This window comes from Corvus kubaryi, unplaced genomic scaffold, assembly GCF_017639235.1.
Source record: "Corvus kubaryi isolate FWS band 111438036 unplaced genomic scaffold, C.kubaryi_AGA036_p1.0 69, whole genome shotgun sequence".
In the NCBI taxonomy this organism is placed as follows: domain Eukaryota; kingdom Metazoa; phylum Chordata; class Aves; order Passeriformes; family Corvidae; genus Corvus; species Corvus kubaryi.
The window spans coordinates 4367803-4390432 of NW_024582057.1; the positions used below are offsets into that span (position 1 = coordinate 4367803).

General features: G+C 41.7%; 1 protein-coding gene across 5 annotated transcripts in view; it reads right to left on the reverse strand.

Moving 5' to 3' along the window:
* Nucleotides 1–22630, reverse strand: part of PHACTR1 (phosphatase and actin regulator 1) — a 292345-nt gene that overhangs the window by 156620 nt on the left and 113095 nt on the right. The window lies entirely within an intron of this gene.

A 22630-nucleotide genomic window follows, 5' to 3' on the forward strand; every position in this document is an offset into this window, starting at 1 on the left:
TTCTGTTTTACTGGAATGGGTTAGTGGATAAAATGCTGGGGGTTTGGTTTGCATTTCCACTTCTTTCCCAAACTTCTACAACATCAGAGTTGTTTAGCCTGTGTAGTCTCCACATGTTACTATTTTCCTACTTAGATGCCTTTAGATGTCTAGCTTCATCACAGATGGCTGTTTCAATATTTGTTTGTGCCCACTTTAAAAGACAGCAGAGAAGTATGCAGAGCAGAATACCTGTGCTGCTCCATGCCATAACACATATCTACTTACCTGACTGCAATGCAGGTCTATAATCACAGCACCCCATGCCAGCAAACAGCTTCCTTCTTCCTGGCCGTGTTTTAGAACCTCTTAACCAGAAGCCCACAGGACACTTCCTGTACTTTAATTTCTTTGTGCTAAGTAAGCCGGGCAAGTATCCCTGCTAATCAATGGAAGACCAATTCCATACCTAAAATCCATGCTGAAAGGTACAACAGACATGACTGGTCTCTGCTATAAATGCATGGCTTTCTTCACCTACAGTAGAAGTTGTTTCTGTACACTTTCTTTCCACTGTCAGGTCTTGGTTTGTTCCTGACTCCTCTCTCCAGCCTGACAGCTGCTGTAGTTCTGAATAACCACAGAGCACAGGATAAGCATAAAACTGGCTCAAAGTCTAAACTCCATTTCCAAGTGCATCCTCTGGCACCTTTCTGAACAAGTATTTTCTTTTGTCTCCACCTTCTTCTCTCCCTCTCCTGCTTGGTTACAGGCTTATCCTGTTTACATGCAGATGGAAAGAGACTGATTTTGGTAGCCATCAGGTATTGGTAAAATATAGCTGCATTTTGTATCATCTTGCAGTACCTTCAAAATCACATGTCAACAACAGGGTTAAAAATAAGAAAATAGCAGCAGAACATAATTTCCCCCTACCTCAGCATTTTCTCACCCTTTCCTGAGCTTCTTTGTGACCGAGGGCTGAGAAAAGTACCACTAGGCCATTTCAGGTCTTCTAGATAACTTTCTACACCACCTCCACTGCTTGTGCTGTTATTCAGCAGTTACTGCAGATCTCAATTTCAGTAGGATTTGCAAGTCAATCCTCTATCTGTAAATCCCAGATGGCTCAGTGATTTTTAGCGCAGCTGTTGATCTCTTCATTCACAGATACCAGCTTCTGGGCAAACACACCCAGCTGCTCTCATCAACCCCGCCTGACTGCCACCGGCAGAAAAGAGGACTTTGTGTGCCCAGACACTACCCACTAATAACACTGCCACTTCTAGCAATAAAATTAGGCAGGAATAAGCATATGGTTTGCACGTTTGCCTACCTGATTACAAGGCTGCTGCCAGGCTCCCTCCCTTACTCTGCAACAGCTGTGCTTTTGGCAACTGAGCAACAGCCTTCCTAAGTGTCATGCTCTGAAAATGCACACGCTCTACACACACCCATCCAGCCTTGCTGTGCCAGACAGCCCCTTCTCCGCCGTCAGCCAGCCGAAAAACAAGTTGCAATTCAATGACCAGCTCCCGTATGAAAGGAAGATACAGAGGTCGGAACAATCAATGCTATTAACCATTCTGAAAACAGCGCAAGGCTTTTTGTAAAACGAGAATAATTATTACATATATTACCTATAAATCAAGAAGGTCTTCAGCAGATTGCTGCATATTTGATGCCAACTGCTCTGTCTTTCTCATTCTATCTTACACCACTGCACAACAGCCAGAATGGATTCGGGCTCCCTGGTGGTGCAGAAGGCAATTGCTCCTTATCTCCACGAGGCAGGGATTCCTACCTCCTCACTGAGACCTCTGAATTAGGTGACAAGGAAACAAGCCAAAGGTCCAGCTAGCCTTCCCTCCCCACCCATGCTCTTCCCTGCAGATCACTAAGATTGCTACCATAAATCAGGCTTCCACATGGCTGTGGCACCAGTAGGAGATTTCAGGCAAAGCGGCATGGTGTTGTATACTACTGCGACTTGTTCACATTTTGAACGCTGTTCGTTGAGCTTTGTTACATGCAGTTCTGTCTCCTTCTGCAGGGAATTACTCAGCCAGGCAGTCACATGGCTGCAGCAGCATAATTAGAGGATTCAAAGTATGCTAAGCTCATCTGGAAATCATATGAGGTCGGGAGATAAACAAACCCCAATGATGACAAGGAACTACTATCTCTGTGCAAGTAGTAGCTTGTAACTCTCCCAGTGTGCACTCTCCCAGGGCTTGCTGTCACAGAAAAACTGTGAGTTATGGAGTAATGTAAACCCCACCTAAGTTTGAGAGGAACCCATCAGTACATGGAGTTCAAAATAACCAGGCAAACAGGCTGCAACATGCCCTCAAGAAGGAAATGGGTACTGGGAAGAGGAGGATATGTATGAATGCAAGTGTATCAGATTTGGGGGGCCAACAGTTTCCATAACAAAATAGTGGAAAATTTAAAATTCAAATTCAGGTTCAATACCTAGGGTTCAAAGGAGAACATTTCAGAGTTTCATAAAGTTTAAAGGAATCTGATAAAAATATCTGGATACGAGATTTTGGGTTAGACCAGTTCCATCATAATGTTCGGGAAGGTATCGTGCAGGACACAAGAAAATTAGAATGGTGTTGTTTATAAATGCAAGTGAAGCACAGAGAGCTCTTGGACTTTGTCATGGCGGGATCAACAAAGGAATTTGCACTTGATTTAAAACCTTGCCCAAGATGGTTTTTCATCTGCCCTAAGCTTAAGGAGCATTTTATTCATTGCTGTGGTGCATCTAAGTGGTGCATCTAAGTGGTGCATAATGAGATACTCTGCAGCTAATGGTTTGGCTCTGCATGGCCAGGTGTGGTGCTAGGATGTGAGGCCCAATAAAAAGATTCCCATTTCTAGTGGATGCTGTCCATGTGGTTAGACATATTCCTTAAGGCCCCCTAAATCCTCAGGAACAGATATACTTTCTTGCTTCAGTTGATAAACTGCTTCTAGATTACTTTCAACTTCTTTCACAAATTGCCTGTCATATTTCTTTCCTGATCACAGTTTTGCTTATTATTTGTTTTCTTTCTATTTAAGTTGTATAATGAGGTAGCCAGTTTCATTTTTACCACTTCACCGATTTTACAGTGTAATGTAACATATTTGTGTAATTGTTATTTCTCTTTTCCCAGCATTTCCCTTCCTCCATGCCCCACACCAAGTATGTCTTGCTACCAGCAGACTTGTCTCTGCAGGCAAGTTCCTCCATAACACAGCTCTTGTTTGTAATTCTCCTTATGGTCAGAGCTGCTCCTGATGCTGCCAAAATGCATGCAAGAGCCAGCCAAAGACCAGAATCTTGATGGAAGAGGCACTGACAGAGGTGTGCAGACCCACAGTGGGAATGGGCAGCTCCTCAGGTCTGTGGTATGTGTCCTTCTGAAACCTTTCCTTCTGATCCAATCCAGCCTGAAGCACTTTTCAAATACAAATCTTTCAGCTTTCCAAAGTGCTCCCCATATTATATGTACAGCCATCCTCACTGAGGAGGGAGCTCAGGGGTGGCTGACAGCCATGACCATAGAATCACAGAATACGCTGAGTTGGAAGGGATCCACAAGGATCAGTGACTCCAACTCCTGGCCCTGCACAGGACACCCCAAGAATCACCCCATGTGCCTGAGAACATTATCCAAATGCTTCTTGAACTCTGTCAGCCTTGGTGCTGTGACCCCTTCCCTGTTCCAGTGCCCAGCCACCCTCTGAGTGAAGAACCTTTTCCTGACATTCAACACAGACCTTCCCTGACACAATTTCAGGCCATTCCCTTGGGTCCTGTCACTGGGCACCACAGGGAAGAGATCAGTGTCTGTGCCTCCTCTTCCCCTCACAAGGTCTCCCCTCAGTCTCCTCCAGGCTGAACAGACTGAGTGACCTCAGCCACTCCTCATACAGCTTCCCTTCAAGGCCCTTCACCCTTCTTGTTGCCCTCCTTTGGATGCTCTCTAATAGTTTAATGTCATGCACTGGAAAATAAGCTCAGGAAAAAGAGTTGCTACTGGAAGGAAAGGCACATACTGGGCCCCACCATTTATGTGAGTTTTTTTTGCTCATTCTAAGCTGGTGATGTTTGTGTACATAGTGATACAAATGTGGGCTGATCTCCCAGCACACAACAATTAAGCAAGGGCCTGGCTGTCTCTTGGGATTGCTGCATCTTTTTTTCTCTCTGAAAACCTTTCCACTTTGGGTATGACATCATGCTGACACTTGTCTCTTGAGCAAGCTGCCCTTTCCTTACTCATTCCACTTATCCCTTGCAAAGCACGTGCAGGGAACCCTACAGGAAATTAACATTCACAATAAAAACAGAAAAAAGAAAATGCTGTTGAAGTCCACTTGGGCTGCTGAATATTTTAGTGTGGGAGTCCCCTAACTCAGGGAATATTCAGTGATGGGATGGATTTGGTGTTGGACTCAAATCTGAATGAAAACTGGTGTGTATGAAAAGGCATAAAGCAGAAAGCTGACAATATACTGATTTCTGTGATTTTACTGTCCTAAAACTATTAGCCTCTGGAAGGGACATATAGTACTTGTTTAACTTTTTATCTTATTTTTCAACAGAAACCTTTACAATAAAGAGAAAAAGGGGAGCTTAAACCCAGAGTAAACTCCATCCAATGGCGATCTGAATCAAAATCTATTACCTGTCTTGTGAAAAAGACAACAGTGTGTGTACCACAGTTACCCCCCTATAAATCACTAGCTGAATGGGAAGCAGCAAGTTAAGTGGACTGGTGCTACTCTGAACAGTTTAGGAAAGCAACACCTAATGGTCATCTCACGAACACCCTTGGTAACCTGACAGAAGGCACCACCCAGTTTCATCTTGAACTGTCTGTGCTTGTCTGCTCCAGTAAAGAGTTCTCCCCTCAACTGAATTTTTCAGTCTCCAGCCTCATCTAGGCTGTGACCCAGGTTAGCTGCTTATAACAACAGCTTAGAAATGCATGGTGGACTCATTAAGGGGATCAACATTTACTGAAGAATCAGAAGCTTTTTCTTGCTAGTTTCATCATGTGCAGTCTGAAAAAAAAACCCCAGATCTTAGATTTTAGTATTTTAAACTCAGTAATAAATACAGAAGAGCATTCTGTACAACTGTTCTTTGATTTGCTATGTGTGGTTGGTCTATTTTTTTACTTTCTGTGCTTTAAAAATAAACCTCATTAAACAGTTGGGATTCTAGCATGTTCACATGACTTGGGGAGCTGGGATTCCATGAGAAACCCTGAAGTTGTGTGCTGTGCTCCACAAAGAAAGTCTGAACATTTTGGGTAGCCATCAATCCTCAGTGCAGCTCCACCAGGTTCACTGAATTCAGTACAGTGTGTCCAAACCAACTGCCTCTTGTTTCTGCACGGTAGAGATAAATAGGAAAAAAATCTAATTTCATCAAAATTGTAAAAAAGCTTTAAGACCTATCAAAGTAGGAAATAGGCAAAGCTATTTTGTGTCAAGCAGAATATAAATATGAAACAGAGACAGCAATACATTATTCTAGTTTTGCTAGACAGACTTGTTTTTAATGCTGTATCTCTGTGAAACATCTATCGAATTATTTTTTCTTTCCTCAATATAACACATAAAAAACGCCCAAACCCCAACAAATCCAAAGCCTCGTCTACTTCAAAGTCCCTAGAAATAAAGTGAATGCCTAGCAGAATTTTAATGACTCAGAGAGATTTACTGCAGATTAATTTCATTAAGTATTGCTAAATAACGAGGCATTTCAGTAAGATACTGAGGGTTTCTGAATTCAGTCTTTTGTCTGTAACACTTGGAGCAATTTATTAATAAAGTTCATATTATGTAGTGTTTCACAGAGGCAAATTAAATGCATGGTGTTTTAAGAAAAATGCCCCCACTATAAATATTCTTAGCATAAAAGTGCTGTATTTCAGAGAAAACTCACAAAACAAAAATGCTTTAGAAACAATAATACTTACTTAGCATCAATCATTTTCCAAAACATTCAACAGAAAACACAGCAAATTAATCCTTACAACACTCCTTTGAAATTCAGAGATAACTAATTCTTCTTTTACAGATAAGGCCCACTGAGGTAGGATAATAAAAACTGTTTGGCTAAAGACATAGGGGAAGCTAAGGCTTAAAGGTAAAGGATAGAAAATTATTCCAAACCCACATCTTACATTCTTCTTAATGAATAACCCACCATTTTAAAAAATAAGGAGGGTTGTAACTCTCTCTATATTGAAAGGCCACGTAATTCTAATAAGCAAAATAACTCTGTGTCTATGTGAGGAATACGTACATAGTTCAACCATAAATGGCATAACATCCTTTTTAATACTCAGACTGCTGTACTAGGGCAAAAATACAGTCAGAGTTGCTTGGCTTGACAATGCATGAGTCTCCTCCACCCAATCAATCTGGATGCTGTAGCCGGAGCCATAACAAAAGCAGGAGAATGAAAATTGCTGGTCCTCGGTATCCTTTAAGAGAAGAGTGACAAATGTGACCAATAGCTCTGTCAACCACTGTAAAAAGAGGCTGTAGACTCACAAGGGCCAAGCAAGTGGCATGCACTAAAAACAGGAGGAAGAAGCAAACATGATGAGATTTGGCTTTAAAGTCAAATCTAAACGCAAAGGTAGAAAAGCAGTTTGAGCCACCGAGAGAATTCATTACTCCATGGGTATCTCCATAACTTTGCAAGGAATTCTGGCCAGCACCTGAAGTAAAATGTAACCCTTTGTAGATCTACTGACTTCTGTGGAATCTTTACTGAACAAGTTTCTTAAAAAGCTCTGGGATGGCTACCTAAAGCTCTTTGTAGTATGAGGAATTTCAAGAAAATCCCCTCTCCTGGGGGGGGTTGTGCTGTGCTCAATGCACCCCAGGACGAGGTTTGCCCTTGGGGCTGCCAGGGCACACGATGGCTCACACGGAGCTGCTGCTGACCAGCACTCCCAGATCCCCTTCCACAGGGCTGATCTCCAGCCATTGCTCCTCCAGCTCATACTCGTGCCCATGATACTCCATCCCAGGAGCCAGATCCAGCACTTGGACTTGTTAAATTTCATCTTATTGATGACTGCCCAATGTTCCACTCTATCCCTCTGCAAGGACTCTTGTCCCTCAAGTGAGTCAACAGCACCTCCCTGTTTCATATCATCAGCAAACCTGCTAATGGGGCATTCAATTCGTGCCCCCAGATCACTGAACAGCGCTGGCCCTGAAACTGATCCTGAGGAACACCGCTGGTGACCGGTCACCAGCCAGATGTAGCCTCATTCACCGTAACCCTTTGCATCCTGCTGTTCAGCCAGTTCTTCAGTGTGTACCCACTCATCCCAGAGATGGACAACTTGTCCAGAAGGATGCCGTAAGGGATGGTATCAAAAGCCTTACAAAAATCCAGAAAACTACATCTGCCACCTTCCCTTCACACACCAGGCAGGTGACCTTACTGTAAAAGGGTATCAGTGAAACAGGACTTCCCTTTTGTGAACTCATGTTGACTGTGGCTGATGTTTTTAAATGCCCTTCAGAACAATCCAGTTTAATCTTCTCCATAGTTCTTCCAGAAACTGAGGTTAAACTAACAGGTTTGTAGTTGCCTGGGTCTTCCCTCACGCCCTCACTGCATATAGGGCAACTTCTATTCTAGGCAAGATCGGGGAGAAGAGCTGCATAATGCACATCTGCAAAGCACACAGCCTTGTGTGTTAGAGAAAGCTCTGTCCTGAGGGCTTACAGAGGCAAGACTCCAATACAGGTTTTACACTCTGTGCTCAGTGTGGCATCCAGGCAACCTTAATATTCAGTGCCGGCATACATCTCATGCCCCCAGGGGAGAACTGCTTGTGAACTGTGGCCTAAGCAACCTGCCAAAGAGCTGCTGGCATTGGAAGGATCAGTGTTTCACAGAGCTGGAATCAGGTGGGTGCACAGCAAAATTACTGTTCTCTTAGTTTTTTTAAAAAAACTGACAGAGACCAAAGGAGTATTTTTTTTTAACCACACATTTAAGAAGATTGTCAGAAGACATATACAGAAGATGCCTCACTTCAACCACTCTGAGCTTCTTAAACATAGAAAGTACCCCGGGACATCTAGACTGTTCATGAAAAATGTTTATGTAAACAATTTTTAAATTTCTTCTAGCAAATTCATGAACAGAAGCTACCAAAAGTCAAAAAACAATCATTAACTGGACAAAAATAGGTATCTGAGCACTATAAATGAGAGATTTTGGAAACCAGTCTGTATGAGTGTCCTGCCTTTGGAACAGATACAACCAATGGAAATGTATTTGAGCGTTGCAGTGGCTGAGTTTGTTGTCACAAAGAAACCCGAAGGGCTGGATCTGAACTCCAGTTTCAGGAGATGTGGATTTGATTAATACATTAGAGTACTAGTAGAGTATCCAGAGCTGGCATCTGATCCTGTAAATCTGTGTGCAGAGAGGGAAACATGTAGGTGGGGTTTTGAAATAAGCCTGGAGGCTCCTCTGCCATTTTGCTCAGTTGGATTCAACTCTCTAGAGCAAAATCAATCTCCTAGTACACTTGCTATTTCCATTGTATGTACCTCTTAAACTGCGTTAAACTGTCTTAAAGGGTTGTAAGTAATCTCCACAGTAGTCAGGGTAACATCAAGCAGACACTTTTCATCATCCTACCAAAGAGCCATCTGAAAGACTCATCTCTGAAATTAATAACCACACTGCCACTTAAAATAATTTACCATATGAGCAAAGAAGAAGTAGGAAACTATCAAGACTAATAATCATTACAAAAATCCTGTGCAGCTATGTGCGTGGATTGTGAAAAAGATCTGAAAATGTTAAAAAAAAAAGAGAAAGCCTTGAGGCAATGGGTGGAAGAAGCTGAACTAGCAATTGACGCTACTAAGCAGAAAATGAAAATATCGTTTAGAACAAAGATCTAAACGGAACTCTTACTGCAGCATTTTTACTACATCTTTGCTTTCTAACTTTTCAGAGAAATGTTTTTATTCTCTTATTCAACATGTGAGAGAGCACAGATGAAGTACTTGCAAAGAGTTCATGAGAAAAACCCCAACATTTGTACACATCAAAAGTGATGCCTAAAAGAACCCACACAATTTTTTTCCACAGTAAATATAAAAACCTGTCACAATACCAACAGTTCACTTAAGATTAATGCAATATAGAGGATCCAATTCACTTTGGATGTATCAACTTTATAAATATCTTCCTTTTATGTGTTTATGGACCACCTCGAGGACATGAATACTGCTTTTGGGTCTGAATAGGTGGACATAAAGTTTCTCTTTTGTCCTGCTCTATCATGTTCTCCTTTGGTCCATACACCCTTCAGATGTGCAGTCACACTCTTTAAGTTGCATGAAGCCACACTATCAATACAGGCTGGGGCACGAAAAGGTTGAGAGCAGCTCTGCAGACAACTTAGGGGTTGCTGGTGACTAAAATACTGGGTATGAGCTGGCAATTTGTGCTCACAGCCCAGAAAGCATCAAACAACATTCTGCATCAAAAGCAGCGTGGCCAGAAGGTCGAGGGAGGGGATTCTGCCCCTCTACTCCACACTGGTGAGACACCACTTGGAGTGCTGCATCCAGATGTGGGGCTCCCAACACAAGAAAAACCTGGACCTGCTGGAGCAAACCCAGAGGCCACAAAGATGATCAGAGGGCTCAAGCGCATCTCCTGTGAAGACAGGCTGAGAGAACTGGGGATATTCAGCCTGGAAAAGAGAAGGCCTTAAGGAGACCTTACTGCAGCCTTCCAGCACCTAAAAGGGATTTATAAGAAAGATGGGAGCAGACGTTTTGGTAGGGCCTGTAGTTATAGGACAAGGAGTAATGGTTTTAAACTAAACAAGGGTAGATTCAGACTACATAGAAGGAAGAAATTTTTATAACGTGGGTGGTGAAACACTCAAACAGGTTGTCTAGAGAGGTTGTCTCTGCACAACCTGGAAACCTTCAGGGTTTAGTGGTGGACCTGTAGTATCATGTTAAATGGTTGGACTTGATGATCTCAGAGGCCTTTTTGCAACCTTAAATGCAATGTTATTCCCATCTTCAAAAAGGACAAGAAGGAGGACTCAGTCAGCCTCACCTCCATCCCTGAAAAGGTGATGGAACAGATCATTCTGAAGGTCATCACCATGTATATAAAACAAAAGAAGGTCATTAGGAGTAGTCAGCATGGATTCAGTAAGGACCTGGGGGCCTTGGTGCATGACAAGTTGTCCATGAGCTGGCAGTGTGCCAGTTGTGGCCAGGGAGGCCAGTAATATTCTGGGGTGCATTGGGAAGAGTGTGGTCAGCAAATTGAGGGAGCTGATCCTCCCCCTCTGCTTGGCTCTAGTGAGGTCACATCTGGAGTGATGTGTCCATTTCTGGGCTCCTCAGTACAAGAGAGACAAGGAGCTATTGGAGACAGTTCAGTGGAAGGACACAAAGATTATTTGGGGTCTGGAGCATCTCTTACGAGGAGAGACTGAGGGAGCTGGGCCTGTTTAGTCTGGAGAAGAGAAGACTCATTAACACATATGAATATCTCATAGGCAGGTGCCAAGAGGATGGTGCCAGACTCTTCTCAGTGGTGCTGGTGACTAGATGAGGAGCAATGGCCATAAACTGAAACACAAGAAATTCCACCTCAACATGAGAAAGAACTTATTTACATTGAGGGTGGCAGAGCTCTGGAACAGGCTGCCCAGGGAGGTCATGGAGTCTCCCTCTCTGAAGACATTAAAAACCCTCTCGAACGTGTTCCTGTGTCACCTGTTCTAGGTGACCCTTCCTTGGCAGGGGGTTGTTAGATGATCTCTAGAGGTCCCTTCCAACCCCAACCATTCTGTGATTCCATGAATCTATGGGCAGGTTTGATGGCACTCTGAATGACCTAATCTAGTTGAAGATGTCCCTGCTTATTGCGGGGGGGTTAGACTAGATGAGCTTTAAAGGTTCCTTCCAACCCAAAGCATTCTATGATTCTGTGGACCCTTGCTTAGGTGTTGAAAGCCATCCAACTTCCCTTATCTGCTATGTACAACCAGAGCACAATCCAGAATCTACTGCTGTAATTCTTTCGAAATACTGTGTCAAAAAGCATTTATTGCTCCAGCGTCAGTGGGACTGTACTCATCACAGCCAGGATCCCTCTCAGGAATTGTACAGCACTTTGGAAAATGTCAAAGCTGACTAGCTTGACCAGTACTCAGACATGATAAATTTATCTATAAAGCTACCTTTGCAATGCAATGAGACCATCTTGTCTTCTGTATTCTAGCAATTAGCAGCCCTTTTGCTTTTGGTTTCTTAAGCTTATTCAAATAAATCAAATAAAAAAATCCAAAACTAAATTGAACTCACACAAAAAAGGCCAGTCAGCTAAATTCAGCTTCAGAGCTGATGTCTAATATGTCACAATTCAATGACAACACATATGAACAATTCCCAAAGTGTCAATGAAAAGAAGTCACATTTCTACAGGAGGTGCAAGAAGGTGCTCTAGAAACCTCCCTGCAGTGATTTCCATAGGATTTTATTCTACTCCGAAAGGAGTTTTCACATGATGCAGAATTGTGTGATGCTGTTCTAGAACAAACCAAAGCTCCTTGTGCACCAACCCTCCCAAGTTAAATCCCAGTCTGTGACCAAAGAAGGAAGACACAATTATTAAGGGCAAGAGGGAATGCAAATTAAAACAACCAGAAAAATCAAACAAAACAAGAATTTGAGATGTACCAAATTACCATTTAAAAAGACAGTAACAGTAAGGGCTTCAGCCTTTGATGTCTTGTCTTAAAGAAGGTTCTTGCCTGGCAACCTTGACATACACTTGCACATCCAGCCACAAGAGGAATATGGACTCTCACATCCTTTAGAGAAGTCCTCAGGAACACTTAAAAGTCAAGGAGGAGCAGTGAGTTATTTGGGTTTTTTGGCAAAGCCTGAATCAGTTTATAGCCTCAGCTCCCAACCTTCATCCTCCTGTAAGCATTCACGACTGAGAACCCAGAGCTCTGTACTCAATGAGACTGCTTCTGCAGCCATGTCAACCCAAAGAATCACCTTCCTTCCCTCACAGCAAAACTTCAGCTTCATGAATTCTGGTACTCATTTTATTGCCACAGGATCTCTTTGTTTCTCCTGCAGCAGAACTGGGGTTTTTTTAGCAGCAGAAGTGACACATAGTCCGAGGTGGTTGCCAAAACTGTGTAATAGAAATTTATCATACCACAGTACCTGGGGGAGGAAAAACATACGACGAAAAGAAAAAGCCTCTCCCTTTTTATTCAGAGAGAAATAAAATTAAGGGACTACAAAGAAAACCACATCAAAAAGGTGCCAGGTTCTGCACTGTGCTTTAAAGGGGCATAGGGTGGATTGTTCAGTTAAGAAAGAAGCTAAAGTACCCCCATAGCAGGAGATAGAGAGCTCACAGCAGTAAAAACATGATTTTTTAAATCTCGAAATCTCTATAGCACTGCAAGCTGTAGCCTTGGTCTCAGCAATCCTTTGTGGTCTTTTGGTCAGCACTTCAGACAGCCTCATGAGGATGTGAGGCTTTTGAACTCTGTGCTCCAGAGTTCCTACATTTCAGGAAAGCCTCTTTCTGCAGCTAGCATGAAACATCTAGGCCCTGTCCTGGAGACTTCAGGTTTTTTGGAAGTCTGCGTTGTTCTGTGGTTGACAGCAAGTCCCAGACCTTCCTGCTGCAGAGCATCTTTCACAGTGAAAGGCTTCCCCTAGCCAGCACTTAGCAGAATTGCATCTGAGTGAAGAATATTGGAGTATCATCTCTTCCCACTTCTAATGTGTAAATGTATCACTGAGCAGAGCCCAGGGGGTACGGAGGGAGAGCCAATTTCAACTTGTGGAGATTTCACATGGATGCTTTTGTTATGCCACAGAAGACAAAAATCAGTATTCCATTTCCAAAACCCCAATTCTCCATAAAAAAAGGTGTTTTGCATTAGTGAATGCAGGTGATTCAGGGGGAAAAAAAAGGGATCATGGGCCAGAATTTTGCTGTGCGCATCTGTATCTCTTTGTTTACAGACACATGTTTAAGGCAAGTGACACCCCTCTTCCCCCAGTCAGGAGGGCCAAGGGGTCCACTTTTCTCCTCTGTGCTCTCCACCTTCACCCTCAGCTGAGAGGATGAATTTTTGCCTTAACAAGAGGTACTCACTGAGGATGTGCCTGCCTGGGAACTGGGGAACCAGCACTGCCAGTGCTCCACGCTCTCGGCTCCTTTAAAAGGCAGACCACAGGATGCTGAGAAACCAGGCAGAGGAAGTCTGACAGATTTCCAGCAAAAGTTCACTTGCTTTCTTTTCTGACTTCTGTCCAAAGAACATTGTAATTTCTTGTCTGCTTTGAATTCTTTCCAAAGAACATTGTAATCAGTGTCATTCTGATGAATCAGCATTTGCAGGTAGGAAAAAAGAAACCATTCTGGTGGAGAACTTCTCACTAGTCCATCATGAGGTCATGAACTTGGGATGCTTCCAGTTGGTACTACTTTTAACAAAAGTCAGTAAAACATTTTGCCCTCAGGCTAAATCGTGTATTGGGTATTTCACATATACAGAAAACTCAGAGCAGTGTAAGAGGTTTTTTGGGGGAATTACTCATCGTATTTTATGTACAAGGTAAAAGATTGACTGATACAATTTTAGAAGCACCTAAAAGTGACCCAGTACAACTTTCCCATATATAAGACTCCTGCAGTTTTCAGATCTGATACCTTAAATTTTGCTATAAATTTTACTTCAATGTTGTAAATCCTGGGACTAGATCAGAAGGACTGTGAGACAGCAAACCTTAAATCTGTCACCAGCGAAAAAAACCTCCACCTAAGTTCTAAGGACACCGAGAAGTACATTTTTAGCTCTCTAATAAATTAATTGGGCGACTTCGTGCAAATCACTTTACCTTTCCCTCAGCAAGCACTTCCCTTCATCTCCTTGGCAATCTTGTCTATTTAGATCGCAAGCTTTTTAGGGGAAGGACTGTGCTTGCAATAGGGATACTTAAAGAGGCTCCAGTTTACCAGAACATCTATGTTTTATTGTAATATTAGCAGTGCAATTAATGAAGACTGGAGAATCATAACCATATGCTATTCTAAAGCACTTAGGCATGGTGGTGCCATCTATCAGGTAAAGAAAAACAGTTGTCTCTTGTTTTCCCTAACAGACAGTGCAGACTCTTAAAACCGAATTCTCTACTTAGAATGGTAATAAATAGCAGGGAAAAAAAATTTAAGACCGTAAGATTCCATGATTCAAAATCTCACGGTGGTCATTGTCTAACAAGGAGAAACTCTCCTGAAAGACTTTTTCTGGAATCCACTATATAAACCTTTTGTGAAAAAGGTAGATGAAGTTATTTTTCATATTAATGCCACACTGTTCAAAAAGTATGCAGTTTCATAGAAAAATACCAAAACTGACCTCAACTGTCCATTTTTGTGAATCTGTGAACAGCACAACAGTGGCACTAAGATGTGTGACAGGTCCAGATCATATCAATAAAAGAGATTATTTCCAGGACCCCGGAGCTGCCCCAACGGATGCTGCACAGAGGGGCTGAAGGACAGGTACACATCTAACAAAAAAAACTGACAAGGCTGCAGGAGCAATGGGCTACCTCTCTGCACACAGCTGCAGCCTAATCTTGGGCACACAACCTGCTCCTGATCCTCTCAGCATCTTACAGGGAGCTTCCAGCAGAGTCTCTGTGTCCAAGTAAGAATCAGACTTTGCACCACTTGTTTTATAGCATCAGGAAAGCTCAAACCTGCTTAATCACAGCAAAAAACCATGGTGCAAACCAGCTTCTTTGTTTGCAAGTATGTTTCCACACAGAAACTTAATAAAGATGTTGTCATAGGTTAGCAAGCATAGTCCCGGAAGGGACGTCCTTGCTAAGGGGTGCTTACAGTTTCCTCTGGGAACTGATAGAACCTATCAGCTGGCCAGTTTGAATATGGACAATTCTCTAAGCCACTTAAAGTTGTGATCACCTCTGTGATCCACATTTAAGAATAGGCAAACTCCCCCTCCAAGCTCTCTCTCGTTTCCAGCGCTGGCACAGGTGGCTGCAGGGCCCGAGCAGGGCCCAGTGGGCCCGGCCAGGCCCTGCTTGGGCCAGGCCGGGCCACGGCCATCCTGAAGCCATGGACCTGTTCCAGCCGTGGAACCCCCCCCACTGCCTTGCCGTGGGCAGCCGGAGCAGCTCGGCTCTCCCCCCTCTCCACTGCGATAAGAAAAAATTCAACATTCCAGCTGTAAAGCTGCAAGGCCGAGGTGAGAGTAACCCTTTTATTGCTGTGAAGAGCTGAAAACCTGAGGGAAGAGAGAGAGGAGATGCTTAAAGCTGAAATTCTGTTGTGAAGCTATGATATATCAGAGTATCCTGTCGTAATTTCATGAAGATATGGGGGGTGGAGTGTTCAATTCGTGAGCAAAAGCACCTGCGCTGAGATAGGCAGATGCTGACGCAGCTGTAATTTCATGAGAAGTTTGGACAGGGAGAGATGAACCAGATGAGGACTTTTGCTCCGAACGGGAAAGGAGAAAACCTCAGTCCGTAGAGATGCTCCCAGAGATAGTCCTAAAGATGAAGATGATGAAGACCCTTTGCTCCCAGGGAAGGAGAAGGGCCTCTGTTTTTGTTTCTGAACGGCTCAACCTTAAAATTGTACCCCAAAAAACTTCAAGAGTGGACCCTCGAAGGCAGTTGCGGGAAAAGCTGCAAGTCGGGGGAAAGGACTCACACGCAGGCAGAGAGACTCCTCTTCCTAAATGGACTGAACGATATTTGGAAGTGGGCGGCTGTCTCGTTGTGATAATGTTTTCATAGCATGAGCAAGAAGAGACTTCTCTTTCTAAATGGACTGAACAAGGTTATTATGGAAGTGGTAAACAGACTGAACATCTTAAGGGTTGTCTTTTCACATCGTCAGTGGGAGAAGGGAGGAAGGTGGGGGGAGGAGGAGAGTTCTGAAGGTGGTATTTTTTTTTTTTCTTCTTTTAGGTCTGTTAATAAACTTCTTTATATTCTTTCAAGTTTGGTGCCTGTTTTGCATTTCTCCTAATTCTTATCTCACAGCAGATAAACAGTAATGAGTATTTTGGACCAAACCACTACAGATGTATTTTCTGTACTTTCCTTTACATCCAATCAAAAATCACAACACAACAAGAGCCTTTATCCTTCTTTTTTTCTTCACTTAAATTAATTAAAGCTTATTTAGTACAGTGAGAGGTTAAGATGTCATTATTTTGCTTTGATATTTGCTTGATGAGTGAAGTTTATAAAAATGCAAACCAAATATTTCAGTTGTCTCATAGCAGCTCTGATTGAAAAATTTGTTCAGCAAAATGAAATTTTGTTATGGGTATATTCCCTTTTTCTTTTGGTCCACTGTCCTATCATGTACGCCTTTTGGAGCGTCTTATCATAGGGATAAATAGAATGAACTCTGGCTGCTTTGCAGATGAATGATATACCAATTAAAATTTTAGCTTAGAAATGTCTAATGGCTCTTCCTTTTTGTAAGCTGAGTATAAGTTTAAGGTTTCACTTTGAGGATAATCATTTAGTTTTACAACACAGTGATGTCAATTAAAGAGATTTGCTTCACACTGAATATAGAGCTCCAAAGTCTCATAAACTACTAATGATAAAAAGATCTGTAAGTCTTCCTAGAAGTGGAATGAATGTAGCCATTTGAAAATGCACAGTGCTTGATTAAATATGATGGTTTAAAACTAATTAAACCACTCATCATACTCCCGAGGGCCTGTATATCCTGTAAAGAATTCAATTGGACTGCTTGGGTAAGAAAAAGAACTCACTTGGTTATGTCTGTGCCTGTTTTACGTTTTACAAAATTCACGCTCTGCTAAATGCACCCACTCGTGTATATTAGTTTTAAAAGGATTCAGGGGTTTTTAATAAAAACCAACTGAATTATTCCTACCATTTCTCTCTTGGATTATTTATCTCTTGAATTATTTCCATGGTGAATTTCTTTCTTTCTTGCAAATCAGTTTAGTGCTCATAAAATATATGTCCCCAGTGGGTATACCAACCACCTGCCAACATGTAGGCATGTCCTAGAACAAATACGTGAATACATTCCCGAATTTCACAATCAATCAATATAAAAGCAGTGCTATCTAACTAACCACTTCAAAAAACTTTCTCATTGATGAGTTTCTCCTGAGTGAAGTGCACCAGAGTTCAGCCTGAGCAGGAAGGTAATACAGTAACTGCCACCATTATCCAAACATGAGACTAGGCTTGGCATAAGAAAATGGTCAAAGATGTCAATAAACATTGAAAAGATGTACACTACCTAACATGCATTTGTTGTATCCTACTGTGCATAAAGTTTACGAATTGTGAAGAGACTTGCAGTCTTTTGTATTTCTTTGATCTTGAATTTATGATCAGACCTATACTGGTGTTAAATCTGGGTACAAATCCTCTTCCTCTCTCTGTCTTGGTCAATAAACATGAAACACCTTTTTACTTGCATTGTTTTCTGGTGTTGAATGTTAATCCTTAGAACCATTTACAATTAATTATTTTACACCTTCAAATGAGTGCAAGACCGAGTGGAAAGAGATGAAGTTTCTGCAAAAGCTGAAGCTAGTCACCAGACTTCACTGACCAGTGGCAGCACAGCAGCATTCACTGCAGTGCCTGTAGTGAGGAAACAACATTTGTGCAGAATGGGACTTACCTGCTTGGGCCGTTCGCACCCTGCATGAGGAAGCTAAACACTTGTCTGTGCTTATACCTACCAGAGGAATACCTGTTTACATGAAGCTATAAGCTAGAGTCTGTTCACCTAAATATAATCAGGATCTCTGGCCATTGCTGTTCTTAGCTTTCTTTGCATCTCCATGTTACTTATTATTTAACCCCTCCAAGCACAGAAATTCTGTATGTAATTTTTTGTGCATCCTCTTCGCTGTATTGCTGTTACAGATCTTGGCATTAATCACACAGAGCAGGATAACATTACTTAACAGATGTTGCCCCCTAGCAGATAACGAAAAATTACAAGTGCTGCCTGTCAGGAGACAGCTTTTGTCTTATAAAAATCTGGGGAGTTAACTGAGAATTTCAGCTATTGCTTATTGAGAATAATAAGAAACATTATTCTGGGAATGATTTCTCTAAAGATCTGAATTCATATGCTCAAGAAAAGAGAGATGCTATTAAGGGTCACTATTACCTTGGGCCATGGATGTGACTGTCTCCTAGGGGAATCCAAGGTCTGGCTAAATACAGAGATACAGACATGGTTTGGGTGTGTGGAGACTTACAGTTCCACAGATTCACACTGCAGCCAAGCTGCAGCTCTCCTGTGACTCTCCCAGGAGCTGGCAGCTCTCTGGAGGTCCAAGCTCATGGAACCAGGTGAGCACACCAGGACCAGATTTTATTAACGGGAAAAAAAAGAAAGAAAGTACACAAAACAAAGCCTCAGTCCTAATTGTAAGGATAGCCCTGAAAATGTGATCCCTCATATCTCAAACTCCAGAACACAAATACAAAGCAGTACACATTTAATTTAAAAATATCTCAGGAAGTTTTATTGTCTTTTGGGGCATGTCTCATGATTTCGAGCTCCTGCTTCTGGCACTGTATTGGAATTGATAGAGTGCTCTGATCACAGACAGATGCAAGCCTGAGACTCACTGGAGGCAATGTGACAGAAAAGAGGAGCAGAAAAACATGGATAAAAAGAAAAATGATGAACCGCTTAACACTTTTGAATCCCAACAAGAAAGAGAGAGCAGAAGAGAATTCTCCTTTCCAACCTTTCAAAAATTTTTATTGGTGAGTGTTTAATAACTTCATTCAGCCACATGAAACATTTTTTAAATCAAAATGAAAGGAATACCTTGAATTGGCATGTTCAGCTTTTTGTTTTCCATCTCCTTAACTTTAATTACCACTTAACGGCTGCTGCTTGATTTTTGTTGTCATCAGCTTTTGATTATTACTCACTATTATACTGTAGCAGCATTAGTAAGACCCAAATCTTCCACAATCATTTAGTTTTACCAAGTGCTGTATTTACTGGAAAATACACGAAAACTATAGGGATGAGAAGAGTGTGTGGACTATTGGAGCCCTGTTTGCCACTTGGCGTTCACATTGCCTCCTGCCACCAGGTGTCAGTGCTACAAAATCTATGTATGTGTGGCACACCAGCATATAATGGCACTTCCAAGCAATGCAGAGCTGAGCAAAAACCTATCTAGGCTTGAAATCTCGGCATCAACACAAAAACTGCCACGGATCGCACTGCAAGAAAATTTCCTTTCATGTGTTGAGGAGGTGGTGCTATGCTTGCCCATTTTCTAGGGGTTTTGTCGAGTTTGGCTCATTTTGCTCCTTTCAACTTTCAGTTCAGGGTTGGCAGAAAATGCTATTGATCCAAGGAAATTTGCTTATTTTTTAAACACCTCTTGCTTTTATGTTGAGATAAGAGAAATAAAACATAAGCAAAATAAAACTGATGTAAGATTATAGAAGGTGGCTTCCTTTTGGGGGAGAATAACAAGAAATTCTGTGAAGTACTTTGCTGTCAGCTACTACCCCCTGGAGGTGGGAATACAGAAACCACCATTTTTTCAAACAGTTTTGTAACCTGGTCCCAAATACCTGTCTCCTGTGATCAGAGACATTTGTGAGATTCCCAGAATAACCAGCTGACTTGAGTTCATATGAGGGAGAGAGACAACAGTGCTCCAAGCACTACCTTTTGGTGGAGAAGCACTCTGAAGACCAACTACCACAACTGTCAGCCACAGAAATATCAATAAAAAGATAAAAAAAGAGAAGATGATCTATCCCTGAACATTAAGCTTATTTTCTCCTCTGGACCCAGAGCATGCAGGCAGCTCTCTTTCCCCTGATCCTCATGAGGAGGAATGTGCTGATCACCACTCTACCATGAGGGACAAGAAGCATCCTTGTGAAGTGATGCATAAAAACATCTGAACACTCACACAACTCACCTGGGGTGGCGCTGGCAGAGTTCCTGCCTGCCTCTCGCAGCTCAGCAGAGGGTGCCACCTCTCCCTTCATCCCTGCCTTCAGCAGTGGGGAGGTGACGTCAGCCTTGGTGAAATTCATTTCTGCAGCCAGGATTAGCACCAGTGGCTGGCAGCTGTGGGACCCTGGAGGTTACAATGTGGAAGCCCTCGCGAGGAGCAAGATCCACCAGCACAGCTTTCTGACACTCCCAACTAAGCCCCGGCTCCGACCCTTCTGGGCTTGCTCAAAGTTGAGAGCATCTGCTCTCTCAAGAGACAGAAAGTCAATGTCAGCGGCCTCATCTGAGACCATTGAAGTGTCTGTACTCTCACACCTGCATTTTTTTGATACACCTGTGAAGAATGGTTGTTTCCCTCTGCACCCAGCTTTTCAGCAACTTTGTTTGCAATCACCAAGAAGCTCTTTTCTACGCATGATGAATACTGAGAAAAGACAAATGCTCACTTTATATTTAATAGACCTCTCATCTGTTTAGCAATAAAAGGTATTGTCAATAAGTTTAATAATGCTATTAATAGTGCCTGTATTCACAACAATGAATACAGTCCATAAAATATTAGTGGGCAAATTTACTGTGCTAATTTATTAACACATTAGACCAACTCAAAATCATTCTGAATGTTACATATCTGAATAACTTTGAAAATCTGATTGTCCCTGATTGGAAGCAAGGAAAGCTGCCGCTGAAGTTGTGGTTTTTTTATTTATATTCAAATTACTATGAAATTGTGAAGCTCTTTCTTAACTGATGATCATCCCTCTAATCTACTAATTATTCCAATTCCACAATAGAAGGAGTACTTTATAGTCTGATATTTCTAAATTGCTTTCATGTTCAATTACTTATAATTATACAAACAAGTCTAAAATTGATGATCCATGCATATAATTATAGATTCTGCAACTCAGCATATGCAAATAAAGGAAACCACCCTTATTATGACAACACAATTTCTAACAGTCAGGCACTGCAAATTTAGTAAAGGGTGGATGGTGTTTTTATGTAATTAGTAACAAAACTGTTATTTCAGGATAATTAAATGATAATGTGGGCACTGGAGCTCAGTCTTAGAGCAATCTTTTCCTAAGTTGAAGGTGAAGGAGCCCCACCAAATTCAAAATCTCAGTATATTAAGCTGAATAGCATTTTCTTTTCTAAGTATTGTTAAAAACATCATGACGAAATGATGCATGAAACTGTACTGATAAAGTGATTACTTGTGGTCTCTGTGCTACACGTCATAATTTTCAGAAACTCATTTCAGGTTCTTTCCTCTTAGTTTGTCCATTTTACCACACTAACAGAGAAAGGTAACAGAGTATGTGGTTCATTCTTTGGAACTTCGTTACTACAAGCCTGTCATTTCTCAGAAATAGAAATACCTCTTACAAGTGAGATGAGCACCTAAAATTTGTGAAAAAGAAGACTAAAGCGACTTAAAACCATGACAAGTGGAAGCATAGAACAGGTACTGCAGAAGGCACATGCAGATGATACAAGAAGGATGGAGTCACAGACTGCAATGAGGAGATAAATCCAAATTCAGTACAACCCCACATAGGCTGACTGTTTGCTTAACAGAGTTTTTTTTCTAGGATATAAACTGAGCTACTGGGCCATGACTTGCAATCCCCCAGTAAAGAAAACAGTCAAAATAGAAAAGTTTAACAATTGTGACTTGACTTGGTGTGAGTTGTCCACAATTTTCCAGTGAGTTGTCCACATTTTTAATATCTAAGGCATCCTTTCATATTTACAATTTAACTTTCACATCTTTACGTCAATAACAAGACTGACTTACTTTAATGCTGCAGGATTAGGGCTCATGGACAAGATAAATTGATCTAATTAATTTTTATTTTCTGGATCGTTAAAGCATCAGGAAACTAACTGATCTTTTCCTACATTATCAAGCCTTCTGATGAGAAAAAAAACTTTTTAAAACTTGAGTCACAAATTACTGACTACACCTTCTTACTATAGGGAAAGGCACACTTTTAATCAAAAAGAAAGGTAGCAGAAATTAGATTCTCATTGACATTAACTCATCTCTTAATGGAAAAAATATGTCTCTTTGTAGCTTTTCATGGCTGCCATGTAGGTAGCTCTTTAATATGAAGGCTCTCTAGTCACAAAATTTATTTAATTTTTAACTCTTTTTTTCCTGCATTATTTCTTAACCCATAGTTAAGCCATGAATTATTGTAGAACAGGGATAGATGTTCTTAAGCGTGTAAAAGTGAGTTTCCCTCTGCCTTCAGAAACCCTTAGAAGGCTGATTGGCTTTAAGAAGTGGAGAGCTGTGCTGGAGGAAAACAAACACTGGACAGTGGTGACCCAAGGAGATATGGTTTGAAAATGAAGACCTCATTTAACACCTGAACTAGTACAATGTCTTTCTACTGCCTAAGAAGGCATCCATATCTCTCCTCCTCCTTCTCTCTGATGGCAGCTAACTTGCGCTGCTTCCCTTGCATGGGTCATTAATCCGGAAAAAATTAGTGCTACAATCACAAAAATTAGTAA